Source organism: Zonotrichia albicollis, chromosome 2, assembly GCF_047830755.1.
Source record: "Zonotrichia albicollis isolate bZonAlb1 chromosome 2, bZonAlb1.hap1, whole genome shotgun sequence".
Classification (NCBI taxonomy): Eukaryota; Metazoa; Chordata; class Aves; order Passeriformes; family Passerellidae; genus Zonotrichia; species Zonotrichia albicollis.
Genome location: NC_133820.1, coordinates 7,377,781 through 7,395,895, shown reverse-complemented (window position 1 = coordinate 7,395,895; position 18,115 = coordinate 7,377,781). Strand labels below are relative to the sequence as shown.

Here is an 18,115-nt window from a genome sequence, read left to right as displayed (position 1 = left end):
TCAACTAAAATAAGCTCCTCTATCCAAGAGTGAGTAACAATATCAAAGCAATATCTTCTGTATTTTGAAGGTAAAATATGTAAGTCTATTGCCTCCTGTATACTTCAGAATTTTCAACTTGGTACAGTAACTGATTTAAAACAGAAACCTAATTTTTGCTAGGGTTGGAAAAGAAGTTGGCATTGTTACTGAAAAGATGTGCATTTACAATTATTTTTACTGTTCACATAGCTTTTATTGAATTTTCACCTGTGATTAATTTATATTGGGTGACCTGTTTATTCTGACAGAATTTCACTTAAACATCTTCAAATGAAGAAGCTCCACTGACAAGATCCAGTCCATGTAAAAGAAATCTAATAGATGGTACAAAATTGCAAGTGGAGCTACAGGCACCACAAAGTTTGGAAAGTGAAAGGAAAAAAGGAACTCTAATCTGCTGTAGAGATGAAGTAGGTTAGAACCTCAGTATTTCAGCACATACTTCAAAGGCTACTGTCTCAGAGTAATACAGAGCTGTTTTCCTCATACTGTAAAAGTACAGAATTAATTTATTTTGAAACTTTGATGTCTTAAGCTGAGAAACCAGACATTTCTACTTTATTATTTTTTTAAAAATCTCTCATTGATACTTAAAACCATACTCACCAACTGATGCAATAATTCACCATTGTTTTAGATAACATGCCATCTTCCTTGTCTTTAATCTGCTGCCTGTATCCTTCACAGACTCTTCCTTCTCTAATACAATGTGTTTATTCCCTCCTCAGGAACAAATGTATTGGAGTGTAGCAGCAGGCTGTGGAAACATTCAGCTTCCACAACCAACTACATCTCTTTTAAAATAGAGATGTATTTGGTTTATTTTTTTAAGAAAGACAGTTATAGACTACTTGTATTTATTGTGAGAATGATTCTTATATTGACAGAGGGAAGAAAAGCTGTAACGTCACATAGACAGCATAACTTCAATATTGTATTCAATGATTCTTTTCACATAATAAAAAAATGATTGTATTACAGCTTTTCCACATATTTTCTGTATTTAGTAAGCAAACAGCCAACAGAAAAATTTACTGCTGTATATGGTACAAAATAGTGATAGAATAATGCCTTAAAATTTTGGGTTTGTCTTTTTGAGTTTTTTTTTGGTTTTTTTCCAGATTTTAAAACATAGAATTGGACAATTATCTTGCATTTCTGTAAACATGAACATGGCCCAGGGAGTGGGAAGCCAAGGAACACAGTGACAGACAAATGGACTGACCCATGCTGAGAAAGGAAATAAGTGACAATCTGCTGGGAAAACAAAAACAAAAAAAACCCCACCAAAACCAAACCAAACCCACAAAAAACCCCAAAACAAACAAAAAAACCCCACAAACACCCCAAAAGCCTGTGCTATTCCAAGGTACACCAGGGTTCCAAGTGACTTGTCATTGGGAATATGTGCTCTGCTCAGTCTTAAATGTCGCATTTACTTTTTTTCCTCTCTTTGAACTTCATTAAGATTCCCCGTGTATTATTTCCCACGTTTTTGAAGTCAGGTTTATCAATTGCTCCAGAATCCTACATATTCTGCTAGAAAGCTACAAGATCAATGCAAGCTTAAGTTCCTTCCACACATTTTATTTTGGCAAGATTAAAAAGAAAAAAAAAAACATTTTCACTACCTCTACTAAGAATTGTCAGAAAAGAGGGTAGGAGATGTGCTACAATCTATGGCTCTCATGCTTTAAACTGGTTTAATACAGTTGCTCTGAAACTGCACAGTTTTGATGCTTCAACTTGTTCAGTCTGCTTTTTGAGCAGCCTAGCACCTTCTGGACATGATAAAAGATATTCTTGGTCAAACAGCTATTTAAATAGTCTGTAAAATACATCCATTCTTGTATAGAGCAGAACAGTTGACAGTTCTGACAGAAGAAAGAGGCATTATAAAGAACACAGGAGTGAATTGGGTCCTTTAACTTCTCAGAAAGTGTAGTTACACGTTGAATTGTTATGCACAAGCATTGCCCTTTTCTATCAGATGTGCTAGAAAACAAGATTTTTGTAAGGTAGGAGGGGTCAAATTAAATATATATTTTATTTTCTTTCCTTGCAAAAATACTTTGGATCTGTTTGAGGAATGGCTTGACTGTTTTTGTTGTTGTTTTTTGCTGATTTGTTTTCGGGATTTTTTTTCTGTTCATCAACTCAATCAAGAAAACAAGTTACTTTCAAAGTATAAAAGTATCCCAGATCAACTGCATAAATAAAAAATTTAAAAAAAAAATTAAAAAATCAAGGTTAGAAGGTTAGAAATTTTAAATTAAAATAAGCCCTTAAATCAATACATACTCTGTGACCACACTTTTGTTCTACAACTTCTCAACTGCATCAGGTTATTCTGAATTATTTACAAATATTGGAAAATAGGAGACTGCTCTTAAGGGTGTAAGATTTAACAAGGAAATATTTATTAAAAACTGATCTATTAGAAATAGATCTCAGATTCTCCTGGTTATGCCACTTGACAATTTAGATAATGAAAAGCCTAACCAGGGGTATTTGATATTTCTAGGAGAACCACATCCAGCCATTTCAGATAAGAAAATAAAAGCATGGAAAGCGCACAACAATTTAATTCAGTTTGAAGTTAAATCACCCTTGCAGAGATCACCTACTTTACAGATACATAGAAAGATGCCAAAACATTGTGGAAAAGATACTATGCTTTTAAATCCTGGATTTTCTATATATTTTTGTCACCTAATCTGAGATAAGTGATGTTTGCCAACAGTCACTGGCAATCAGCAAGATGCTGCTTTTACTGAGTTATTTCAGGCTTTCAAGGATGCAGCAGCAGATATGGAGAGCTAGGAAATTTTCTTGATCCACAGGAATGGAAGTGTGTATGCACTGACAGACAGATGTGGTTTGTTTTCCTTTTTCACTAGCAGGTTTGTGGAGTGAAACAGCTGGTGCTTGCACTCCCAGGGAAGAGGCTGCAAGGGAGGTTTATTTCCAAGTGCCTCTTGCCAGGTGTTATTGCCAGGACAGCCAGCAGCAGCTGGAGCTGCTCTCTGTGCACGCCTGGAGCTCATCACCTGCTGCACTGAAATGGGAAAGGATAGCACGGGACAGCAAGGGGGGGATCTGCCTTAAAAAGTGCATTTCTGACCTCTGCAAGCAGGCACCTGAGAGACAGAGGTGGGAAAGGTTTGGCTGAGTTAAAAGACTCACCCTAAGCTGTGGAGAGCTTTATTAATAGTTGGTTAGCTGAGAAAGGCCATGCTGACATATTGCCACTGGTCAAGCTGAGAAATCAGCAGTCAGCAAGCTGAAAGGAGATGTCAGCAGCTTGCAATCAGTGGCCTTGCTGCAACATGGAGAAAGGGAGTAGAGATTAGTCCTGAATATCTCCTAAGAATATGTAGAAAGTATCAAAAGTAGGACCATAGGAATGTAAAAGTAGGTGTAACTGCTGATATGTAACTAACCAATCCTGAGCTCAACTTTTGCAATATGCATGAAGTTAATTACGAACTGTGTTTAACCCACTGTGCTGATCAATAAAATTGGCCCTGTGATGATCAACTGGATGTCCTGGTCTCCTTCCGTCGACACTAAGCCTGGGAGGGCTCTGCTGAAATGAGCTAGTTGTGCATCCAAGGAAAATGTAAGCAGAGAAGGTACTTCATGTCAAAGCCACTCAGGCTCCAGAATTCCTTCCTGCAGATGCCATGAGTTCTATAGATTTATATGCATTCAAGGAGAGACTGAACATCTTAGTGATAAATCCAACGTATTTCTAAATACAGAGAAATGAAGGTCAAAAAGTACTCTGTGAATTGGAAACTGTGACCGTGCTCACAGGGGTCCAAGGATGAGGGAAGAGACAAGGATCTGACTCCATGTTTCAGAAGCCTTGATTCAGTATTTTACGACATATACTACATTAAAACTATACTAAAGAATAGAAGAAAGGATTTCATCAGAAGGCTAGCTAAGAATAGAAAAAGAAGGAATAATGACAAAAGCTTCTGTCTGGGACAGAGAGTCCAAGCCAACTGACTGTGATTGGCCATTAATTCCAAACACCCAACATGGGCCAATCACAGATGCACCTGTTGCATTCCACAGCAGCAGATAATCAATGTTTACGTTTTGTTCCTGAAGCTGCTCAGCTTGTCAGGAGCAAAAATCCTAAGGAAAGGATTTTTCATAAAAGATGTCTGTGAACTGGAAACAGCAGGGCTGGAGAAACAGAACAGATCACTCCTTGGCTAGACCTGGAAGGGCCAACTCCTTATCTCTGTTGTCATTTAGATTCATTTAAGAATCTATGTCATCATAGATTCTTTCCAGTGAAAAAGGAAATATCAAGTTAAAAATATAGAAACTACAGGAAAAAAAAAATCTTGCTACAACTATACCAAAAGTCTACTGCGCAGCCAGAGTGAACTAATGCTTTCAGACATGAACAGGCTTAACAGGTACTTCTGAAAAAAAATGTGTGAAGACTACAACAGAAAATACCAGAAGTGGATGAGTCTGCTGCTTTTCCCAAAGCAAACAGGACACTTGATTTAATTTGAATGAAAAGAAGCAGATATCTATGTTTGCTTCAATAAGAACCAACACTAAGTCTAATTCATTTCTTACTCTGGCAAAGCTGTTTGACTTTCTTTTCTTTAGTGTGACTGCCCAGAAGAGCTGGGAACAGGTAACTCATCTCAATTTACTCTGGCAGCCAGCAAGAAACCAGTTCAGATGTTAAGGACTTATAGCTGTGAAGGCTTACACATATTAAAGACAAGATTTTTAATAAGGCAAACTGATATGAGAAAAAGAAAAGGTGAGCTTTCAAATGTGGAAGCTTTTCAGTGGGTTGAAAGAAACCTCTTTACACGAAAAAAAGTCCAGTGCAGAGAAATGCTGATTTGCATAAGTCAGGCATGTTAGTCCAGTAAATAGTACAGAGATTTGGCTTCTTTTCCCCTCTCAAAACATTTATGTTGGTCTAACAGTGGCACATAAAACAGACTCTCTTCCTCTAGAGTTTTAATTGGATAAAAGTGAGTCGTTTGAAATTAAACTTGTCAAATAGTGACCACCATAACTAGTTATGCTAGTTATGGTTAGATGTAGAGAGGTGGCAGCTTTATGTTAGATATGAAAGGCTAGATTGAAAATTCTGTAGATACTTAATAACTAAATAGCACCCCCTGAGCACTACATAATAAAAATAAAATTAAAAGGGACACTGAGTTCAGACAGACTCATTGCAAACATCAGACTTCACTCTGACATACCAAATTCAGGACAGCAAGTCATTAGTGCTGCAAGTCACTGCAAGTGATTGTCAAGTTTTAAAATAGCACTAGCTGCTTAAAATTTCACTTGGCCTACAAGTTATTCTTCCATATTTCAGGTAGCATTTTTTCCTGCTACTTTCTGGTTAAGATGCTGAGAAAAGTAACTCACAATAACTAGAAAAGTAATTTTCTATGTGATAATGTTAAAAAAATAAAAAAGGAGCATGGTGAAACAATTACCTAGAAGCTGCTCAAAGTGATCTACAGTAAGAAAGACTTGACTTGTTTACAACAGAACTAAAAAATAGCAAGCTTTAAGAAGGGAGGAGCAAGGTTCTGTCACAGAAGACACTGAGAAGGATGTACAGAGAATGTGACAGATAAATCCTTTCTTTACAATATAGTGTTATTCACTTTTGCTACAAGCTTAAAAGATCTTTCATTTAAAAGAAATACACATAAGGCTAATCTTTACTTGTGTGTCCATAAAAACAACACAAGAAATATAATTAAACTGCTTTTCTCAAATATGATTACAGTGATAATTTCACCCATACATGAAGCTCAATCTCTGTAAACCACTAGAATTCCTTAGAAACACCTTTTCATGGACATCCTATGTATTTCATCCAGGAGTTTAAATTCATTCATTCCATATGGACCAACATACTTCTGTCATTTTAATTACTATGCCACTTCGAAGTATTTTTTTCTAGATTTTTTCAGCATGTAATTTGGAGTGCAAACTAATGGCAGAAATTGCCTTTTACCTCATGTTGTTTGAGTAACTCTCCATGGGCCCTATTTTTTATTGGAAAAAATGATGTTTCCCTGAATTTTAAGACATGAATATACATTCAGTTTAGGTGTTTACACAGACTCCTGACATTAATGTTCCTACATCTAACTGAAGGTGAAAAACAGCTGCATAAATAATTGCAGGTGCAAGAAGAAGTCATGTTTAAGCACAGGTGTTAAAAAGAACTGTAAAACACTGACAATAAAGAGCCAAGAAAGATTAAACACGTGTTTAGAAGCACCATCAAAATTCAAATCAAATCTTTTCTTTGAAGTCTCGATTTTACTTTAAGGTAATTGCAGCAAGGTTAAATCAGATTAATTCAAGCTTATCTTACCTTATACAAAAAAATCAATGTATTGTCTCTGTTCTTTGATAAACACTTAACAACAAGCACTTATTTATTCCCTATTCATAAAGGTTAAATATACTCGTAAATGTTGAGAGAAACAGAAAGCATTAAAGGTGGAATTTTCAAAACATGTGGAATATAGCCGTAGAAACCTGCTGAATTCTTTTTAATTTATTTTTTGTTTGGAATGAATACTCCCCTAAAACTTCAAAGGTCTCAGACAAGGTCGAATCAGGCAGTAATGAACACAAGATCTTGCAACCAAAGGTAAAAACACAGAAAATTCAGCCTTTGAACTTACATTCTGAAGTACTTTTAAAAATCGTATCTTCGGTGTGTATTGAAAAATAAAATATTGAATTAAAAAATTAAACATAAAAATATAATTATATATAATTTAAATATTAAAATTATACTATTTGATTAAAAATTAAATATTTAAATTTTTATTCCACAAACTACCATACACAGGTCTTGGCATAACACTCCCCTTTCTGTATCTTTCTAGGTCTTCAGTGAAAAATATACCAGGATTTCTAGTCACTGAAAAAAAGCTGTCATTTAGCCTGCACTGTCTTTTCAAATATTCGCTACAAGCCTGTAAACCACAGGAAATAATTCTAATAACACCATGAGAGAAATGCATGCAGGACTTGAGCAGCTGTGCCTTGCACAGCACTGAGAGCCTCGCTGTGGAATTGTTTAAAATGCATCCTGACAGAGAAAAAAGAGGCAAATAGGATTTTGTTGAGGGACTTCATTGATCTGTACATGTGTTTGCAAATCTATATAATGCTTTTTGGGAAGGACAATATGTGACCATTTTCATGGGGTCTCAGGTTGAGGGAAGAGACAAGGATTTGATGCTGCTTCAGAAGGTTTGATTTGTTACTTTATGATATGTATTACATTAAAATTATACTAAAAGAACAGAAGAAAGGACCTCCTCAGAAGGGTAGCTAAGGATAGAATAAGAAAGAATGATAAAGGCTTGTGTCTCGGACTCTGTCCGAGTCAGCTGGACTGTGATTGGCCATTAATTAGGAACAACCAACATGGGCCAATCAAAGATCCACCTGCTGCATTTTACAGCAGCAGATAATCAATGTTTAAATTCTGTTTTTGGAGTCTCTCAGCTTCTTAAGAGGAAAAACCTTAAAGAAAAGATTTTTCATAAAAGATGTCTGCAACAGCAGTAGAACTGTTGCTGCATTTGTTAAATTTCCCAAGCAGCAAAAGCCTGATCCAAGCAACAGGCACACCCCCAAACTCAAACCTCAATGGAAAAACAGCTGTGACTAAACTCCTCACAAAGGAAACTGGGATGCACCCACAGCTCATGGGACAGAGGGAGCTGTGGGGAGGGAGATTTAATGACTGGAGCCACGGAGACTGAATCCAGGAATTGTGAACAGGCACAATTATGCACCTGAGATTTCCTCCAGTTCCTCTCAGAATAAAAAGTAAAAAGAGAACCAAAGCGTTGCTCTTAGGGCAGCGAGGTGCTTATTAAGCTTGCAAGATGACCACATCCAATCCAGCTCTGATGGCTGATTCCATCAGGGGAGCACAGTCCTCTGCAGCATTTCCATCTTCTGAAATCCCTGCATCCAGCCCTTCTCCCCTACCTCTGCCCCACAGGGTACCCCCATCAAATCTACATCAAAGCCTCCCGTTTCTATGGTTCTGTAGTCCAGTTCAGCATGGTGGCTCACTTCCATTTCTTTTCACAGAATTCATGGCCTCCTTCTTGCCAGCATGTTAAACTAATTCTTTCCATCCGTTACATGCTGACTGCTTGACTTCTGCTTCTATTGTTCAAATTTGGAATCTTTGGTCTTTTTAGTGCCGTTCATCCCATGCTTTATCACCTTATTTTACCTTCCCTACATATGGCTTTATTTCAACTGCTTCACTCATAACATCTCCCTCCTGCCAATATATCTCATTTTTTCTCAATATCAGACTGACTTTTAACTATTTTTGTAAGTTCTATTTTCCCTCTTCACAGCAGACATGCAAAAATATAAAGACACAAGAATGAACAGGCCGATTTGCATGGATAAAAGCCAAACAGCGTTTTAAATGGTTTCCCATTTTCTTCAATAAGCCCAAACAAAATTCTTGTTAAGACTTTTTTTTAACTTCATCTTCCCCTTCAAATATGGGTTGACCCAAAACCCCTGGCAAATGTATGAGATTTCTTTTTTATTTTAGTTGAGGGCACAGATTTAGGTGACAAAGAGCATGTACCATACCACTATAAATCACATACTGTTAAATAGCATTTGATCCAGGTGAGTGCATGGATCTGTGCATACTCCCACATGCTCATATTTCCTAAGTCTGTGAGTAAAAATATTCCCACATTCAGTTTATCCTGAATATTAAAATTATTTTATATTACTTCCAGGCCCATCAAAACCCCAGGACCATCACTGAAATCTAGTCAGAGACTATGATTTTTCTCTCATCATTCTTCACAAATTTGTCAAATAATGAAAGCCACTGTGGTTATTTAACAGATAGTTCAGAAACTCAATTATGTAATTCAGTAATTAAACTCCATTAATTCAAAACTATTTCTTAAATTTTAATAACTGCATCATATAACAAAAATAGAAATGCTAATTTTGAATGCTTTAGAGTTTGATTAATTAGTATACTGTTTTAAATGAAAGCATTAGACAAAAATACAGGGGAAAAAGTATTTGTGTTAACAGCTCCCCATAAATTACTTGTAGCATAATTCAACTGCCTTGCCACAGAGAAAGTTAAAAAATAGATTTATAATTATTTTATTTCCCTAGCCATTTCATGAAGGATCACATGAAAAGAGACAAAAATAAATATCAAATTAATGCATAGAACAGTGAATGAGACTTCTGTCGTTAGCTAGTTATAGTCATCTCTCAGAATCGTTACACAGCTCTCATTCCCAAACTCATTTGGAAGAACACATGAGAGAAGGTTTGTAACTTGAATTAAAGTAACTCCTGTAAGTTCTTCAGTTGGCTTAATCTATTTTCTTTACTCACCCTGCTTTCAACAAGCCCTTAAATGGGGAGAGATGATTTGGGAGGGTGAAGGTTTTTTTTTATTTGTGGGGTTTTGAAGAAAAGGGGTGTGTGTTGAGGGTGAAGGACAAGAGGAAGAGTGTGGGATGCTTGTTAGGGAATATCTCACAGCAGAACTTGGCCCATTATATTTAACAGCTCTGGAGATTTCAATGGAAAGCTATTTGCACAGCATGGTGCAGCGTAAGATTTGATCTGAGAAAAACTGCAAGCTCAACATGATTTTCTGACTACTGAGATAGTTGATTATGGTGTGTAAGCAATAAGTAAAAACATCATAAAAAAAAATCTATGCATCCTTGCAGTCCAGTTTGCAAAGAGGCTGTTTGCAGCAGTCTCCATTTGTTTGTTTAAAGATGGAGAAACGTTCCAGATATAAAAACTACACAGAAAAGAAAGTGCTCAAGATCACTTTTTCCTTTCAGACCTTCTTCAGTTGTATTTTGTTTTAACTAGTTAAATATCTAAGTGAAATAATTGCTAATCTTGAGGTCTGTGCTTTGAAAGAAATGCTACCACAGAGCTTGTTCTGTGAATCTACTCAGGAGCCATTTATTAAGCAAAGTAACTGCAGTTTTTCCAGCTCATTTGCCTTCCTATGGCACACTTGCAACATAGAAAACACACAGAAAACAATTCAGGAAAATAAGTTATTCTCAGCAGTCTGTCAATGTAATTTACCTGCTAGAAGGAGGACGAGGCAGTGCCATGCAACTCAGTGTAACACACCAGTAGCTTCCAGAGGAACAAAATCACCCACACAAGTCAATTTTTCAGAAACATTATATCAGATTTGGAGCATTGATGCAAGTGGTATTATGGGTCAGTTTATATCTATCGTCTACCAAAACTGCTGAAGTCCTGAAATATCTCTAAATCACTGCGAAAGAATAGCCCAGAACAAGGAAGAGTTCCCTGTTTTGCTTGTGATATTCGTTTATCACAATGTCCTTATTATCTAAACAATTGTTTCAAACAAAAAAGAAAAAAATGGACAACAGGAAAAATAATTAGCAGCATTAGTGGTGATACGCTAAATATAATTTTATAAAATTCCCTCATAAATGCAGTCGAAACTATGAAAACAAACTTTAAATTGCTAAAGGCTATTCTGAATGCAGAAAAAATAAGAAACCAAATTTTTTACTTAGAGAAGGAAAATGCAAGTATATCACTCAGCTTTATCAATATTTTCATTCACTCTATTTCAAAAGTGAGTGGAGTTCTATGAGAATTTACTCTGCAACTATTAAAAAAAGAGTTGGCTAATTTTTTTTCAGGTTTCAGCCCTGGTGTTCAAACTATGCTTTGTCTGAACTAACAAAGTCATCCTTACTTTGCAGTATCTTTGTTTTACATCTTCAGTATAATTACAGAACTTGTGAGTGCCTTAAAATACCCTAGTCATAAACCATCCCTCAACTTACAGTTGTTATTGAGATGGTATTGTAATGTTTGCACTTTCAGAATTCAAGTATGATAATTAATATTTTCATTTACATAAAAGCAGAGCAAAGCTTTTAATAGCATCTTAAGTGTGACTTGAATGGCTCACTGAAGGTAAAATGTAAAGCAGAGCTATATTTTCATTCCTCTCTTACTAAGGCAGGTGTGAAAAGGCAATAGTTTAAAAAAAAAAAAGAAAAAAAGGAAAAAAAACAGAAATAAAAAAGGTGAATTAATTCACTCTCCCTCTCTCCTTCATATTTTGCATTTCATGTACTTCCACTCTTCTTTAAAGTATTAAAATCTTGCAGGAGACATGCCTCCCCCTTCCCATTCACCAGGAATGCTGACACAGGAGCGCGACCAGATGCGTTAGTGAGGCTGCTCCTGCTCCAACGTGCACAAACAATTCGTTCAAAATCAGCTTTGCAGATATCCCCCATCAAAACTCCTCTCCCCGAGAAAACCTTTCCGTTTGAAGCATATCCAAACAGTTGTAATATGATTATTCCACCCTGTGTTTATCTCTGGGTCTCCAGCTGGAGGACCAGGCTCACAGTGGTCACAGCCAACATTAGCTGATCCAGCATCCTCTGTGCCTGCTGCCTTTCCCCCCTCTTCTCAAGGAAAAGCAAAGTCTGCTTAAAATATTTGGGTGCTTTAGACAATAAATGGGCTGATACCAACATTCCCAGACCAGAACTGCCTAGAGGCTACATGTAAAAGTAAAATAATTTTAATTATAAATTAAACCTCCATTTAAACTATTTCAAGAGTGATAAACAGTTCATTGTATTTGCTACACAAAAAACTTTTCTATGAGTTTCTCAGGGAACAGGTAGTCCTTATCCAAGAGATCATCTTTGCGACAGCTTAGCAGAGACAGGATTAACAGATTAAATAAACATCTTCAAGTTTTATGAAAGCTGTCAATAACTTGTCTTCCAACCACTATTTAATAAAGCTAAATAAAAAATATAGCAGCTATTATGAGAAGTGATTTAATTCTAAGATGTTTTCATTTCTTGTTAAAGCCCAGAAGCTGCTTTGTCTTGAATGCTGTAAAGAGAATTATGAAAGGCAGGAGAGCAGAAGGCTCAGCCTCCACAAGGCAGTGTGTCAGACAAATACAGTGGTTTGGTATTAAACCATCTCTAGAACAACATTTCCTGTGCACTTCCTCAGAGCTAAAGCTTAACTGGCAAGCAAATCAAGACAACTCATCTCTTGTAGGCTACTTAAGTTGAGCAGAAACACCATTATTCCATTGATAATTATAATATCCCAATTCAGACAATACGACAAAGACCAAAATAAATGGCTGCAAACTTATGTCATCTCGCCTTTTATATGCTGATATAATCAATTGTTCTAAAACTATTTGTTGGTCTTCACAATTTGTACTCATCAAGAAGTTTTATAAGCCACACAAATAATTCAAAGTACAGAGCGTACCTTTATTTTGTTTTTTAAATCTTAACTGGACTCAGAAAAGTGTTGCACCCCTGGGTTCCACAGCAGTAGCAGTTCAGCACCATATTGCTTGTGTACAAACGGAGACCCCAGATTGTCCAGGTTTGCTCTGGGTTTTTTGTTTGTTTATTTGGGTTTTTTTTGGCCCATATAGACTACTGAAACTGAATCATCTTATTTATTACAAGTCCACACAAGTTTAGTCTGTGGCAAAACTCCATTAAAAAAAACTTTTCAAAGCAGATTATGATCATCAGAAATAGAGAGATGCACACATTAATCTATATTAGAGGCCAAAATTGTGGAAACTGTTGGACCAAATTCTAACATTGTCTTTTTTACTGCATAGCTCATTTTCCTTTAATTTGCTGATTTGATTAAAATTGCTAGGCAATATATTTTATTGCAGAACATTCCCTCATACAGACAGCCTGAAAGCAATGTGGTGCCATATACAGGCATTGACCTCCTTCCCACAAACTTCTCCCCCAGAAAATTCAGCTCTTTGCAAAAGCCAATGCAATCAAAAATTGACATCTGTGCTTCTCACCCCTAGTCCTAGCACAATTAGAAATGCAATTAATTGAAAACTGTTTCCTATAGATGAGCCATGAATAGCAAAAGCTCTTCTCCATCTAGCTCATTTCATATTGAAGATGGACACAGCAGAAATGAGACAAATCATGCAACTTATCAAGTGAACATTACAAAAACATACAGTGGAACTATTTTCCTCTACCTATGATTGGAAGGAATGATGAAAGATGAGAGGAATACCCTGTAAAACTTCTGAACAATCAATTTCAACTCCTTGCAGGATAAGTACCAGTGTTCCTGAAGTTCTATGTTCTACAAGTATTATGCAAAGTATTACAAGCCATCTATACTCTTGTTTTTATTTGCTTCCAACTTCAGAGCTTTATTTGTGCTTCATTTCTGCCATTTAACCTCAGAGCTCCTCACAAGAAAGAATTTGCATTTCCCTTTTAGGTCTCATGGTTTTGTCCCAACTGGGAGACCCAACAGATGTAGAATTTTTCTTTTTAATGCATTCTCTAATGACTCATTTTTAAAGTGACTGAAACACTATCTCTAATTATAGCCGCAATATGTTCCTCAGCAAATTTCACATCCTGTCTAAGCATCACATTATGTTCTTCCAATAATTATAGCCTTTCTTCCATCCTTTTTTTTCTTTTATTTTAAGCCAGTCAAAACTTAAATTCAGTCTTTATCTTCATTACCTTAAGCTTCTCCCCCATACTAGATGGTCAGGACTACTTGCTGTTTAAGACCACCTTATAAAAATTTTAACATGTTGATTCCTTCCCTGGTGGATGCATGTTGTACTTCAGTCTGAACTTTCAAACTCGAAGTTTAAATTTGATTCTGAAGGCTGTCCTTGCCAGTAAATCAAATCTAATTTACATACATCTCCATGAAAGGATGCATTTTAAAAACAAATCAGTATGAACAAATTCATTTCATTCCTTCGTCATAAATATCCTTTTCTCTTATCAAGAGAAAAAAAAAGATTTCTGATACAGATCATAGTCAATAATTTAAGTTATCAATAATTTTAGTTGTTATAAGAAATAAGTTGGTTTTAACAGCAGATAACTTCACAGAGTACATTCTTTTTCTCGGTCCCTTGCACACAAATACACAAACCCTTCCCAGTGTTGGAGAGACAGCTGGGAAGCCAACCCCAGCTATTTATTCACAAGTGGAACAAGTCAGAGATGCACCACTGACTTTTAAGACAGAAAGTCCTTCAAGAAATATACTTTTTTTTTTTTTTCTCCAAGGACTCTGTAACAAATCCTGTTGACTTTGTCTGCACATATGAATTACACACCTGCCTTTGACACCACTAAGTGCCAATGGTCTCACACATTTTCACCTGATTTTTGGCTTAAGTTTAGCAAATCTTGTGGATCCAATAAGGCCACTATTCTCTAGAGCTGGTGGTTTCTTGGGAGTCTCTCACATGATCTCTCAGCACATTACTCCCTTCTCTTTGGCCTTTTTTCACAATGCTTCTTTTTACAGATATGTAGGTATCAATAAAAGATACAGAGGGTACTTTCACATTTTCTTCTTTTGAGGATCTCAAAACTCCGAGCCTACTACATCTTGTTTTGATATATTTCTTCACTGTGATAACAGTGCATCTAAAGACTAATTTAAAATGAAAAGGCATTGAAAAACTGCAAATATTGAAGCAGGCATATTTAGTTTGCAGACAATGTATTGATTTTCTCTGAAACATTATGTTCTTTCCAGTACCCTTCAAAGAACAAGAACTTTAATTTTTCCCCAATTATTTCCTATTACTTTCCCTTTAAGTAAGGGACTAGAATAGATGCAGAAAGCCCCAGTTATTATATTATTGGAATATCTCTCACCTCCTAATTGTTGTCATATATTGTCATATATTGCAAAGGTTTCATACTGTTGTCTCCTTAGTGCAAGAGTTCCATACCTCCTTGATGTTTCTCCTAGGCAGCTCCTCCAGGCATTGACTCTTCCTCATCCTCACAGCAGCCAACTGACTCCAGCTCCCCTCAACCAACCAATCCACTCTTTTATAACACCTGTGGCCCATTAAATACAGGCCTGATCCCAATCTTTAACAATTAACCCAGCTGCAACTCTTTAGGGAGGAAGATTACTTTCTATACTACCTTTATTTACTTATATTCTATCCCCCTACACCTAACTGCAAGGAAAACTGTCAAGAGAAGCATCTCAGGCATTGGACAAGGTAATATGTAAAGATCTCTTTCAAAGCAAACACAGATCTATGATTCTATGAACTTCATTGACTGCACACTCAGGTGTCCATACTGTACATAAGATTACTAATTACTGCTGGAATTCAGCACTCCGTACCTCAAAGCACCAGTATCAGTCTCAGATAGCCTAAGATTCCTCCAGTATTTTGTTTTTTCAGATGCTTTTTGGGGAATACAAACATATTCCCTCACTTTTGAAGTCAGTTATGCACATTATAATGCTACTTCTCCAGGGCAAGAACAATAGAGTTGTGAGTAGATTTCAACCTGGACTCAACTAATTCTGACAGAAAATAAACACTTTTTTCTTGTATTAAAAAACCTCCAGCTAGTCTCAGACATACGAACCTGCTCCTGCAATAGGTGATTGAGCTGCTGAATTTAGGTTCCTTGTTATCTATTCTTCCAGGATATTATGTCTGTCTTTGCTTGCCCTTATGATAACATGTCAGATGCAAGGTTTTTGAAGGATGTCATGCTGATTTAGTGCAACCATAATGCATCCTCTTGCTAGACATCCTCTAATGAAAGTTAATTATAATCTAACCGATAAATACGAAAATTTATTCTTGATCTGTAAAGTCACAAATTAAAAATAAGAGTGGAATCAGTTGAGAGAGATGCAGTCATCCAGTCCATCAGACCAAATTTCATAAGGATGGCATGAAAATATTTCTGTCTATCAATGCCAACAGGAAAATACTTTCATTGACAAGAGAAACATGGAGCGCCGAGGTCTTGAGACAGCTGCCATCCACCATTAGCAGCAGAAAAGGAAGTAAAAGGGAAAAGGTTTTTGAAAAGACAAGTTAGAATGGAAAAATAAAACTTTAGTTGGAGAAATTATGGCATGTTGAATGTGCATCACAGATCTTCTGATTGCAGTCACAAAACAGGCCCCATGAAGAATCTGTCTGGGTACATCCGTGTTTATTAAAAGTTGCCATCCCAAAGCTGTGACATCCTGATGTACTTAGAGTTAACTCAGGAATCTCTTCCTGCAAATCTGATTTTTGTTAATTGATTCAAATTCAGGATAAAGTCCATCTATCCAAATACCAGGGATCCAGGACTCAGATCTCACTCCTACACCAACAGTGCATTCCACCCCACAGTTTGTATCAGGAGAACACATAATGAAGAAAACACCGATTTTCAGTATTAATTTCCAAAGACAAATTTCAGAAAAGGCCAGAAGCATTCTGTGGGTTTTATTACATGTAGAATTTAAAGATAATTGTTGCCACTTACAGATGGGATTTAAATGTTAACAGCTGTGCATAGCCAGTTCAGATTGTGTGCATTTTCTCTAAGAACCTATATAATTGTTCACACTTTTTGTTTAGTGATATTAAAGAAGACTGGATGGCTTGAGTAATGACAATAAATACAAACTGCAGGTCACAAAATCAGATGGTCGTAAAAATGATACATAAATGGGAATTGAGACACATGAGCATCTGTGAGGAATTATTCCGACTTAAATATGCACAATAAAACTGTCTCTGGTTAAGTTCCAGGCTGGCAGGATGAAAAAAGATATTAACAGCCAGGAGACTTGCCACATTTTCAAACCTTTGCAGTCCCTGATGCTGGAAGGGCAAACGGAAACTTTGCAGCAGATACAGGAGTAGAATTTTCAGTGGGTTTTTTCACTCTCCTGAGTAGCTGAACATGTCTTTACTGCAGAGCCTGTAACTAGCACAATGTGCAGGGTTAAAGCATCTGTGCATGTATATACACATAAAATATATTTAAAATAAAATCTACAGTTCTTTATAGTCATCCTTAGCACGTGCATAATGAGAGGCAGTGCTGACAACTTAAAAAGTGCTTTTAAAATCCTTTTTGCCATTCATGCAAATAATGAGGTTTTCTCTTTGATCTATTTTTGAGATTTTCCCTTTTCTTTAAAGAATGGATGATTCAGATTCAAAAGAGGGCACAAAAATTGTGTTTTTTACTAAAATAGAGATTTACACTACATGCATACCTTGAGTAAGCTTGAAAACAGAGATATTGAAGCCAAATAGAAATGATCTTTGACTGGCTACAAGTTGCTATTTATCTCCCTGATAGAACTGTGACTCAGAGGAAACAAATTCTCACATAAGCAAACCAGGAGGGGAAGAAGTGGCATCATAGAAATGAAGAGATGTGACTGCAATTTCTTACAGCTGCTATGAAGGAGCAATGGACACAAAAAATTACACTTTTACTATAGTAATAAAAACATTGGAATTAAAGTAATAATCCTGTTTAATTAATTACATATGGATCAAACATTCCTAAATCAGACATTCAATGCTTTCATTCCAACTCACCATTTCTTGAAGAACTTGAGGTTGGAGAAGCAAAGCAGCCAGGCAGAGTCATCTGGAAAAGGAAACTTTAGAGCAAGCTATACTACATGAAAAGAAGTACTTCTGTCTAGTCATATATAAAATTCTTTACCACTTTGGATCATTGAATAATGGCCTGTTGAGAGAAGGATTCTCTTTTAGATTTCATTTTGGTTTTTTAAAACTCACAATCCCCAAATTCTTACCAGGTCCATTCAGCAGTCTGGTGCCTTCTCTCTTGAGTCTCCATCCTGTTGTGGCTTGATCCTGTCTGGAGGCCAGGGGTCTCCCAAAGCCACTCTGTCACTCCCCTCAGCTGGCCAGGGGACAGAAAACCTCACAAAAGGCTCATGGGTTGAGCAAGACAGGGAGAGATCCTTCACCAGTTCCTGTCATGGGCAAAGCAGATTTGAATTGGGGAAATTACTTGAATATATTACACACCAAAATCAAAACAGGGTAATGAGAAACAAAACCAAACCTTAAAACACCTTCCTGCCCACCTTTCCCTTGCTTCCAGGCTCA

The 18,115-nt window shown here is 36.5% G+C and overlaps 1 long non-coding RNA gene across 1 annotated transcript in view; it reads right to left on the bottom strand.

The window, feature by feature from the left end:
- LOC113460108 (uncharacterized) overlaps positions 1-18,115 on the bottom strand; it is a 45,032-nt gene that overhangs the window by 17,815 nt on the left and 9,102 nt on the right. The window contains exon 2 of the long non-coding RNA XR_012579235.1: positions 17,797-17,979. This is a non-coding gene — a long non-coding RNA (uncharacterized LOC113460108). The remainder of the gene's footprint in view (positions 1-17,796; positions 17,980-18,115) is intronic.